General features: G+C 39.8%; 1 protein-coding gene across 2 annotated transcripts in view; it reads right to left on the bottom strand.

Moving 5' to 3' along the window:
* LOC135092264 (histone-lysine N-methyltransferase 2B-like) overlaps positions 1-12,426 on the bottom strand; it is a 61,290-nt gene that overhangs the window by 28,821 nt on the left and 20,043 nt on the right. Inside the window, exon 1 of one of the 2 annotated variants that reach the window (XM_063990702.1) lies at positions 10,885-11,036. The exons of the other annotated variant lie outside the window; for it this stretch is intronic. The gene's annotated coding sequence lies outside the window, so the exon portion shown is untranslated. Of the gene's footprint in view, positions 1-10,884; positions 11,037-12,426 lie in introns of those variants that run through there. 2 annotated transcript variants of the gene reach the window in all.

Genomic DNA, 12,426 nt, shown 5'->3' with positions numbered 1-12,426 from the left:
TAATCTTAATTCGTCAGATCTGCAGGCTCTCCTAATAAAACCTGATAGCTCACGGATTCCAAAGTGAAAAGTATTGAGATTTTCAAGAGTATTTCCATGAATCTTGTGATGGCGAGTATTTTCATGAGAAACATTCTACACTTTCACAGACTCTAATGCTACTTACTGGAATTTTAAGAGTACTCTCATGATTCCAGTGATCGTTTGAGAAGTTCTGCGATTTAACGGGCTCTAGTGGTAGTTACTGGAGTTTTTAAGTGTCCGTATGATTCTAGTGATAGTTTGTGAGGCAATCTACGGTTTTAAAGGAGCATGGAGAAAACCAGTTGAGGGAAGAAGATCGAGGGGAAGACAGAGAGTGAGATGAAGGGAATTGCGGTAGAACTGCAAAGGATGGAAGTCACAGAGGAAGATGCAAGGGACAGAAACATCTTCATTCTTGGGAAACGGTGAAAGGAGAAGGCAAAGCGATGTATCATGTAATTCCTTCTTTTTTTCAGATTTTCGTGAGATATGATCGCGCATCGTCTATTGTGTTTTCTTTTTAGGTCTTTCACTGCGAAATATAACAAAGCACAATATTAAAGGCACTGAATAAAATCTTTTAGAGCACCTTTAGGAAAAAAAAAAGGGAACAAAAGATTATATTATCCGTAGATTACTCAATGTTTAGCGAGGATGATGCTCAGAGGAGGCAGAAAACAATAGAGTGGTTTGCGATCAGTGAAACGCGTCGGTGTTCTATCGTAAGGTACTCTCAACGGCCACTTAGAAAGGAAGTTTTTCTAGTGGTTTTCAAGGGTGTTTTCATATTTTTTAGTGATAATTAGTGATAATCGTCAGTGGCAAAAGCTTTCTTAATGTTACTGGTAGTTAGAGACATACCTATTATATTTTTTTTTACGAATTCTGATGGTAATTACTTGGAATCTTCAAGAGTGTTTGTATGATTTTAGTGATTGTTTAACAAGGGTTCTGCTTCATTAGTGGTAAAAAAAAAAATTAAAGTCTTCAATTGATAGTTTGAGAAGCACTTTTGATTGGCTAAATTGATAGTTATTGGGATTTTCGAGTGTTTATAGTGGCAATTTAACAAGGAATCTGCATCATCAATATAAAAACATCCATGAGATTCCTACTAATCACCTCCGCGGCCTTTGAAAAAGTCCTAATAGAGAAGCAAGCATTTACATAAGTCTAAACCCTTCATGTACAGCCGGGGTCAGAAGTTATGTAACCTTCCGTCATCACTTCCACTGTGCTTTGCGTTTTTCCTCAATCACGTGTCCCCTCTCTGCCGTCATTAGTGGTAACAGTGATATGGCTGCGGTCACGGGGATTGAAGGCTGCGTCATCATACTCAGGCAACCTCCCCGTCAACACTGTCTGACGTGCATGCGGTGCGCTTTAGGAATACTCACCACTGTTGACAATATACACAAGCAGCAATGGGAAATGCCGCTAAATATAGTTAATATTGATTTCGAAATGATTAAGTAATAACTGACTATATAGTATTCATAAAACGTACCGCGTGCACGGGTTCAAGCTGGTAGATTCAAGGTTGGCAAAGTCCCCATAATCATGTCTGTAGTGACTCGCCGTATTAAGTTTTCAGGTAGCAGAGTGAGTCAGGTACCATTAACTTAGTGTAGCTCGTGAGTCACCATCAGTGTTACCCCACAAACAACGACAACACCTCGGGCCGTATTTTGAACCCCATAGTTCTCTCGTCAGGACAGTTTGCAAAAGCTACAGAGAGGATTAGTCGGGTTCTGATGATGTTTTCACCAGTAATGATGCAGAATCCTTGTTTAACTATCAATAGAACCATAAGGACTCTTGAAAATCCCAATAGTTACCACCATAACGGGTTAAATGTGTAAAAATGCTACTGAAACTATCACTAAAGAACGCTTCAAAATTCCATTAATTACCAGTAGAGCCAGTCAATCGCTTCCTAGATTTCTTCTATTACTAAGTAACTAAACCATTGCTTGGTGTCACGGTGCATAGTGAATCATTAACTTTACACTTTGGGAAGGTACACTTGTGCGCCGAGCTTTTCACAGGAAGGTGCAAATATTACAAAATTGCAAGCAAGCATTTCGCAATAATTGCATGGTGATGCAATTATGTTGGTTTATGCTTAAGATATAACAATTTAAACTACCGAAATTATAAGATAAGTAGATGGATGGATGGATGGATGGATGGATGGATGGATGGGTAGAAAATAGATAAATAAAATAGATAGGTAGATAGGTAAGTAAGTATGTAGATAAGTAGCTAGATAGATAGATAACTATGTATATATATAATGTATAGATAGATAGATAAATAGATAAATAGATACGATGGACAGAAGTACGTATATATTGAATAATGCTGAGAAAAAAAATCATGTTGCATATTAAAGACACGTAATTTCTCATGATATCAGGCACAGTTAATATGCGCCAAGTGATAAATCAAAATATATAGAGACAAATTAAATACTTTAGGAAATTATGATGTCCATTAAAAAATGTTTGATGAGGCCATAAAACACACACACACACACACACACACACACACACACACACACCAGGCGCCACTTATTTTCACGGAGGCGAGCACACAAGACACACAGTTGATGTATCCTCAAATTTTTGCACATCACAGGCGGGTAATGAAATCCTATCACTGGCGGGAGGCTAGCATTACCCAGCATCGCGTGGAGGTGTAAGGGTTATGTAGTGCGTGCATGATAAGGCTAAAATGAAGTAATACACACTCTCCTTCGCTTGCAACTTGCCGCTTCCGTTACCACTAAACGGACCGAAAAAAAAAAAAAAAAAACACTCAGCAGATAACCAACTCTCAGCACACTGGGACTCAAGTTTCTTCCGTGCATGCCTCGTGTTGTTAGGACTCAGAGTTTTCTTCGCTTTGTGTTGGCTACTTTCAGGGGAGGGGCATGAAAGCGTCTCAAAAAGTCAACTAGTCTTTTTCTTGGATCTTGTGCTTCTCTCTTCCTCCGGGAACGGCATTATGAACGTTTATTATGATTATTGTGATTATTTACTTAAACTTACTTACATCTGAATAGTCACTTAATTTTCCGTGACTGTTGTACAATATAAGTGGCCTCATAATTGCAGGTAATGAGGGAAAAATATTTAGTATTGAAAGCATTAATTAATGACAACACCTGTCCAATGCCTCTACACGCCTCTCGTAATGTGTCGATCATAGGGTATACAGCTATACTTTTTACTCGAAGATATTCTAATCTGCATCTTTTTTATCTGCATCTCTTACTGCTTCGTGCCTCTACAGGCTCCTCGGATGGTTCGTGTCTATACTCAATATTCAATACTACGTATATACCATGTGCTATCTGCTGTCTCTTGCTTCCACACACTTATGATAGGGACTTTACAATATAGGTCACACACATCCACATAGAGATAAATCATTATTATTATTATTATTATTATTATTATTATTATTATTATTATTATTATTATTATCATTATTATTATTATTATTATTGTTATTATTATTATTATTACCCTTACAAGATATTTCACTTCTACTCTGTTGTATTTTTTTTTTCTTTATTTCTGTTTCTTATTTATTATTTGGTAATACGTGTTTAGTGTTTTGTTATCTTCCATTTTTCTCTTCCTGTCAACACACCAAAGACCGGGAGTTGCGCAAAGAGACTCATTCTGAAGTTGAATATGAACGGCTGCCTATAAACTGCCTGGTCTATACACTCTGCGGGAAGGAATCCATAAAACCTTAGAGAAATTAAAGTATTTCTGTTTCATGTGTTTCCTCCTCACTACATTCACTTGTCTTATCTATGCAACACTTCAATGAGGAGCGAGAATGAGGATGCAGGGAAAATGACAGTTGTGTAGGATATGAATGTTAAATGTATGAGATGTTTTATAAAGCATAAATGGTAATGATAATAGTATAAATAAAATAGTTGGCTAATGGCGGAGGACATGTTGAGGTAAATAATTACTGATAGATGACTGAATATACAGTATCGAATCTACAGTCAAGTAATCTTTTATATTCTCTGTCGATATGTTCAATGTCCTCCCTTAACCATAAATACTCATCTTATCCTCGAATGTTTCAGCGTCTTATTCACAACTTCTGTTAACGCGGTCTAGTGAATATTATCATTTTTTTTTTTTCACAGGCGATATTTCAACAAAGGATTCTGCATCGCGAATGGGGAAATAAACATGTATGATAACCCGACTAATAATTTCTGGAGCTCTTGAAAATAGTCCTGATGAAAGACCAAAATGTTTCAAAATACAGGCCTCGATTTGCTGATAGTCTTACAAAATTTGACAATACCGTAGATTCGTGGTAGATTTTTCGCCGTTTCCTTAGAGTGAGGGGTTGGCGCCATGTACGAGTCTCCCCTAGTTGTTTCTGTCCCTTGCATCATCCTCCGTGACTCCCATCCTTTGCAGTTCTATCGTAGTTCCATTCCTTCTTCTTACTCTGTCTTCACCTCGATCTTCTGCCCTCAACTTTTTTTTTCCTCAGGCTCTTTTAATAATTTCCTGGTCTTCTCTTTCTGGTCTTGTCTTCTTATTACGTGACTAGAGGATTTCAGATTCAGGACAAGTGAAAGCAGAGTTGGAGTGCAAAGGTTACTCAAATTTTGAGCACGACGATACGATTAATCTTTTTTTTATATTCCTATGGTCGCTTTTCGTTAACATTCACAGCACTGGAATAAAGAAACTCCGCGGTAACACTAATAGTCGTAGATTGGACCTTTCTCTCTGTCACTGCACTGTAGCTTCTTTCTTTCTGATGCTGTATTTAGTATAGATTCTTCACCTCCTTGCCTTTGTTGTTGTTGTTGTTGTTGTTGTTGTTGTTTCTGAATATGGGCCAATATCTCCTTGACGCCTGCCCTCACCTGCCCATCACCACACTGAGCAATGCATTCTTAAAACACGGATAACTGCAGTTGCTCATAATGATAATTAGATTGTTTTGTTTTTCTATGTCGGCTTTTCTATCTATTTATTTATTTATGTAAGAAGGGCACTGGCCAAGGACAAGAAAAACTGGTAATAAATTGGAGCCAGGAAAGTTGAGACTCTAAGAGATTTCTTTTTTTCTGCTCTGACGTTAAGAAAGTTAAAATAAACATTTTGATGTTGTATTTTGTGCATTTTGTGTATAATTTCTTCAAGTTTTATTTTGACCGCGGACAAGAATAAAAATTAAAAAGGTGACCACTTAAAGTTACTCAAGTTTTAGGTGACGGCAAAAAAAAAAAAAAAATAAATAAATAAATAAAAAATAAAAAAATAAAACATTCAATAACTTTGACAATTAGACGAGCATGACTGTGTTTTTTCTATGGAAGTTTTATTTCAATTTATTTTATCTCGGGGAGTAGAGAGGGGAAGCTGCAATTTAGCGGGTTTGATTACCATTTATATTTTTCCTTCAAACTCTTGGCCCGAATTCTTTTGCAGGTATATGTACAGATAAATGAACACTAAAATACATAGATGATAAAAAAAATTCAACCAGTCAAGTAAATAAACGCGCATAAATACACAAAAATACAAACTAAACCATCTTTTTTCATTAACCGAATCAAGTAAAACAAAACACGTAAATAAATAAATAAATAAATAAATAAATAAATAGATAAACAACAAACACATGTACTAGAAACTCAACCGAGCATTAAATAAACCCTCATAAATAAACAAAGGAAATACAAAACCAAACCATCATTTCATTAATCAGCTAAGTAAAACGGAACTAAAAATAAAAATACACAAACCATCATTAACTCACCCCTTAAGTGAGTATGGGTGATGGACATGGCTGTGGTGGGCGTGGTGGGGAGTAGCGTGACTGGCGGGCGGTGTGAAGGGCGGGCAGTGTGAGTGGCGGGGACCTCAACTCCCGACGACGAGGTACTGCGGTAGTGACTCGAGTTCGGAGCGCGTCTCGTCTTCGGTAACTCACTTCGACTTATACACAGAACTCTGTCGGCGGTGCGCACTCCAGCAGAGTTCGCCAAGTTGTGTACGTCAGTTCGCACATCTGACTGGTGTGAGGCGTGGGCTGCAGCAGTGTTTGTGTGTGTGTGTGTGTGTGTGTGTGTGGGTGGGTGGATGTGTTGGGTGGGGTGTACGTAGGGAGGCTAGTTAATGTCTCTCAAACTATCATGGGTGGCTGGCTTGAGGTCTCCTCGTTAAGGGATGAAAACTCAGTGATAAGTAAGAAATTGTATATGAAATTTCAAAACGAGCTTCAATGATTTCGCATGATTTTAGTAAGGTAAATATTATAGTCCCGCAGAAGTATCTAGTGATTACTGCTATTTCCCCGCCGTCAGCTCTCCGTCCTACTGGCTCACTCTTTCCTCCCCCTCCCGTCCACACCTTACTTTGCTCACCACACACCCTCATTTTCACTCGCCTCTTAACTCGGTGACTCCTACTTCCTCTTCCCGACGTATACGTAGAAGCCTGACCTAGCACAAGAACGATAAATTGAAAAAAAGAATACAATTACTATGCATAAACCTAAAAAATGTGCCTCACAATACATAATAATGACAGGGGCATTACTTTTACTTCCTATAATACATCCGCTAGTCTTCTTCAGCTCATCCACCCACCCACTCCTCCACGCACCTCCCACTGAATTCCTCCCACCCACACACACACATACACACACACATACATACGACGCTGCTGAGGTAGAGCATTGTGGCTGACGCTTCAAATAGTCCGGAAGAGGGAGAGCTATATAATGTACCACTACAGGTTCAAGGTAAGGTGGGTTTTTCCAAATGGTTCCTGTATCATTTCCACATCAAGAAGCTCCATTTTGTGACACCTGCTTAAGTTTTGGTAGCCGGCAAGTGCGTGTATGACTTCAGAAATGTTAACTTTTTTGCTCTCTCTCTGTGTTTTAAATTTTGTAGCGTTCTCTTGTTTTTATTTATTTATTTATTTACTTTTTATTGTAGTGATGCAGCGAATTCGTTTCTCTTTTGTGTTACATCTTAAAATTCTTTCTTCCTTCTTTAAGTTTCCAGTTTTTTCTCTCTGTATTTTAGTTGGTGTTCTCTTCTTTTTAACTGCAGTGATCGCACAATTTTGTATTTACATTTTATGCTGCATCTTAAAATTCTTTCCTCCCCATAAGTTTTGCTTAGCGGCAAGTGTTTGTATATCTTTAGAAACATCTATTTTTTTTTTTTTATCTCCGTGTATTTTTGCTTGTGTTATCTTCTTTTCTATTGCAGTAATCGCACAATTTTGCATCTCTATTTTATGCTACATTTTAAAACTCTTCATTCCGAGGAGTCAGACTATTACTGCTGCTGCCGTTGTCCTATTGTCGATGGTGATAACGATGAAGCTGTTAATAACGACAGCGATAATGACGATGGCGATGATAGTAATGACAATGATGACGACGATGATGACGGTGATGGTGAATGCAAAGATGATAATAATTTCCATGATGATAATGATGATATTAGTTTTAGCAATCACCGCCAACACCCAGAGGAAGTATTTTGGTTCGAGTTGGATCTCGCCATAAAAACAAGATGCGAGTAATTATCCGCCCATAAAAGACGTGTATATTTCTCTCTGACTTGGAAATTACGGATCCCACTGACTTACTAAATGATCATAGAGCCTTTTAAATCGACGGCGCTGCTTCCTTCCCTCGACAACGAAGATAAACGAGATAAAAATGAAAAAAAAATGTGATATGTTTGTTACTCGGCTTTCCACCTCGATGCCAAGTTATGGTCCTGTTTATTGCCTTATTTAGCCAATGTTTTCGTATGTGACTACTCAGAGAGCGAAAAAAAAAAAAAACTCATCTACACTGCCAGGCATTAATTTTAACACGTGAGGACGGAAGGTTAGAATGTTAAGAGTTTATTGAGTTTATTGACGTTGGAATGAGGTCATCAGGATTACTGGGGAGACTTCGCTGTGAGCTGAGTACCGCCCTAATAGAGCCACGTAGTACCTTGATGGCGTTTCTTTTCTTTCTTTCTTTTTTTCTTTCTTAGATTACAAGGACTCTGATCAAAGCCAAACGAAACTGTGAAATAAAAAGGCCTATTAAAGGTGCCACATCCTAAAGGAGACATTGAAAGAAGGTTCAGAATTACCAAAAGAAGTGTCTTGAAATTTTCCTCATGAGGGAGTCTAAAGCCAGTATTCTCACCACGACTATTTTCCAAGGTCACATATATAATAAGCTGGGTTCACAAGAGTGCTTCTCCTGTTTGCAAAGTAGAAAGCTTGTTAATCTGTCACTAGAACCATAGAAACACCCTTAAAACCCGTGTCACTTCAAGTAGAGCCTTTTGAAAATAGTGGAGGTGCGGCGCAGAAGTGTTTCATAATATGGTCCTCAGTCAAAGAGGGCAGCGGGAGGACGGAGGTGCGTGGGTGTCCGGGTGAGTGAATGGGTGGTGGGGGACGGGCGTGAGAGAACACTTATCATGTGATTCGTTGGCAGCAATGCTCTCACCCTCGTATATTTTCCGAAATGGATCGTCTTGAATTGGAAATGATCGAGCATTGTCTGTTTCACTTCCTCATCCCAGACATCACCTCTCGCCACCACCAATGTGCTGTGTGTTACGGCTTCCTTAACTGTCGCTCATAACGTGAGGCGCGGCACGAACACAAAACACCGCGCACCATTCACGGAAAAAAAAAAAAAAAAAAAAAAGTCCTAAATTTACCACGCCATCCCACTCATCCCCCCCCTCCTCACACACACACACACACACACACATACACACAGTGATACAAAGTTTTCCGTGCATTTTTCCTCCGAGATAAATAAGAGTGGAAACATTGTTGTAGTATCACCTCCCTCATAGTCTTCTGAAGGTGGTGTGTGTTGATAGGTAAAGCAAGACAACAGGTGGTGGGCGGGTCCCTAAGGCTAAGCTATCTAACTGTCCTTCTGTACTACACCAAGACTGTACTTAATCTCTCTCTCTCTCTCTCTCTCTCTCTCTCTCTCTCTCTCTCTCTCTCTCTCCTTTTTTTTCACGTTTTTTTACTTACAAGGCTGACCAGAAACTTATGATACCATCTCTACGTTTCGCTCAAACTAGAGAGAGACAGAAAGAAAAAAGAAAGAAAAGAAGTCTTCCACACAAGTGATACAGGATATAGTGATTTTTTTATCCCTAAGCAAAATTTTGTTTCGTTGACACACACACACACACACACACACACACACACACACACACACACACACACACACACACACACACACACACACACACACACACACACACACACACACACACACACAAAGATAAGTGATTTTTCTACCGACAATTTTTCCTTGACACACACACACACACACACACACACACACACACAAACATACACAAAAAGAGAGAATCAGTATAGCCTAATCACGCAGCATAATACCACAATCCAGCGGCCTTAATGACATGGAAGAGCGGGGTTTCCATGGGGCGTCCCGTGGGGTGGTCCGGAACACCCACGTCCCGTCCACCGCAGGGCACAGCCTTCCCGCCCCGCTTCCTCCATCACGCCGCCACACAAACCCATCATTTCCTTAACCTTGTTAACACACTCGCCAATAAAGAATAGACTCAGGAACAGCTGCAATGCCGTATTACTTTCCACGCCGCCACAATTCAAGCAATGCTATCAGAATGAACGTACGTACAATAATACAAACAACTTCCTGCAAGGCATCTAATTCGCAAGATTACACGTCTCAGCGAAACGCCCTCCCTCTACCTCCACCCCGGCAGTGCACGGCGTATGATGTACACCAACTAATATAACACTTTTACCTCACACTCAAGTCATTCGTGATAAATTCGGCAGTGTTCAGCGGCTGAGGAGTTCCCACGTGTGTCTTCTCTTCAAGAGGGTGTTTGGTTCATGACAAGGTAGTGGGCGCCGAGCCTCCCTGATTTACATTCCTGTCTCTACTCAATAAATTTAATAAAGCATGATTATTTGCAGTCATAAAGAAAAAAAGAAAAAAAAAAAGAAAAAATACTGTGTGCACTACTACTACATAAGCTGCTGATGTTCATTTGTTATCGTAACGGTCGCGCTGCAAGAATTCCCAGCCGTGTTCCTTCTGTTTTCAACACCGTAATTTGCACGAGTGAATATCCTAAGCGAATCACGGCTGTCACTCACTCTGGCCGCCCTGACGAAGTGAGTGACGCCCTACCCGCATCCAACCCCACGTCGATACTGATGTTCATAATCCTTGCCCACGCGACAGTCCCGCCCCGGCCCACTTGTGATGGCCCGCCCTTGTCACCGTGGCTAGCGTATAAAATGGTTTTAGTGTGGATGCAGTAACAATAAGTACTATTATTGCTACTACTACTACTACTACTACTACTACTACTACTACTACTACTAAACTAAATTTGACATCTCTCGGTTTTCTTACTTTTTTCCTTTCTTTCTTTTTACCTCCTTTTAAAAATAATATTTGAGCGTTTTTTCAATATTTTTTTTGTCCTTGCCCGATCTCCGTGATAAAAAACAATAATGATAAAAATACAACTACCACTATACTACAATGTACTAAGATTACTTTTATACTTTTTTTATATATAGAACGAATCATCACGGCCACTAGCTTCGCTTTTACGATCACCACAGTCGCCGCCACCACCGCCACTACCACCACCACTACCGCAACTATATACTTTTCCTGTACTTTTACAAGTACTACCTACAACACACTACTACTGCTGCTGGTGATGATACCTGGTGTTGCCTTGGTAACGGAAATGCTAGAGGCCTGTAAAGTTCCGTGAAGTCTACTCACCAGTACTGACTTCAGTAGTGCCTCGTGTTCTCGTGAATTAGGTTCTTAGGTTCCTTACACACGTATCGACTTCTCGCTGTTCTCCATCCACGGCCGAACGCCGTGCATTCCATAGAACGCACCGTTGTGAGCACGACCAAGGCCGTCCACACAACAACACGACCATGTGACGTACTTTTAGTAGCTTCTAGTTTTCAGCATTTTATTATTTATATAAAAAAAAAAAAAACGTTCACATGGCAGGAAATGGGAGCATAGTATTAATATTGCCAGATCTGTGGTGGGAGCTTTTGTTACTCTGTATGAGGAGCTCAGGAGTGACGGGAATAATGTTTTTCAGTTACTTTAAAATGAGCAGAGAGTCATTTGATGAGCTCCTTAACAGGATGAGTCCTCTGCTTCGTTAGATCAAAGGTCAGGAGGCAAGTGATGAAATAACGTCGCCGTCAAGTCGAGACGGCGAAAGGTCACCACGTCTAAACGCGTCCATAGCGTGCCATGAACATTTTATGCCATTCACGGCGCTTCGTCGTACTGGCATCAGATGGGAGCCGTGGTAACAACGGCGGTCGTAAACGGCAGAAAGCTGTTCACGACTGTGATCGTGACACCCATGGTTATTTGAGAGCACGACGTCGTGTCGTGGACGTCTCACAGCGAAAAATCGACACGTGTGAAAAGAACCTATGAAATACGCCTATTTATCTCCATCTATCATTTCTATCTATCATTTCCATCCATAAATATGTCTCATATCTAATGACTCGGCACTAACAGCTTGATCACTAAATCTATTCCATTCATCTACCATTTTATTTGAGAACCAATTCCATCCTATTTTTTTTTTTCTTTATCTAACTTTATCAAGTGACTAGGAGAGAAGGTTTGCTTGATAATTTGATTTTAAGTTGAACAATAACTCTATTCTACTTTCATAAAATTCTGATTTCAACAGATTATCTTAACTTTCACATGGCCAAATGCATTCTAGTGGTTAATAGATTCTAAAATTGTCTAAACCAGCTTTAAAAAAATCTTTATTCATACCGTTCCTAAGTTCTTAAGTTCTAAGTATCTACTAGTATTAAAGTATCTTAAGTTCCAAGTGGGCACCAAGCACTCTAAAGGTTAACAGATTTTGCGATTGTCTAGACCAGCTTGCCCATAGCAAATACGTTGACGGCCGGTGATTGAGCAACGCCTTGTCAATCATGTATGTTGGTCTGATTGACGTTCCCGCAAGGTTTTAAGTCTGGCGGTGAGAACCTTGGCGAAAACTTTCTGATACGCTTATGAAATGGCTAACCTCCGCTTCCCTTACCGTGTACCTGCGTTATAACTCAGTGTACATATGCATGGCTGGTGCAACCCTTCAGTGAGCTTCTAACGATGCGTGGATTGAGAGGATTAATGGAATGAGATGTATAGATGGATCGCATTCCTAGAGCTTGTACGTTTCTGCGTCTTCCAGAATGGTTACTAATATATTATCGTCTCTTCACTTCAGTAACAGCAATGGCAACAGAAACAACAGTGCTCTCT

Source organism: Scylla paramamosain, chromosome 3 (assembly GCF_035594125.1).
Source record: "Scylla paramamosain isolate STU-SP2022 chromosome 3, ASM3559412v1, whole genome shotgun sequence".
Lineage (NCBI taxonomy): Eukaryota > Metazoa > Arthropoda > Malacostraca > Decapoda > Portunidae > Scylla > Scylla paramamosain.
Note: the sequence above shows the minus strand (reverse complement) of the source record. Positions and strands in the feature narration are given on the sequence as shown.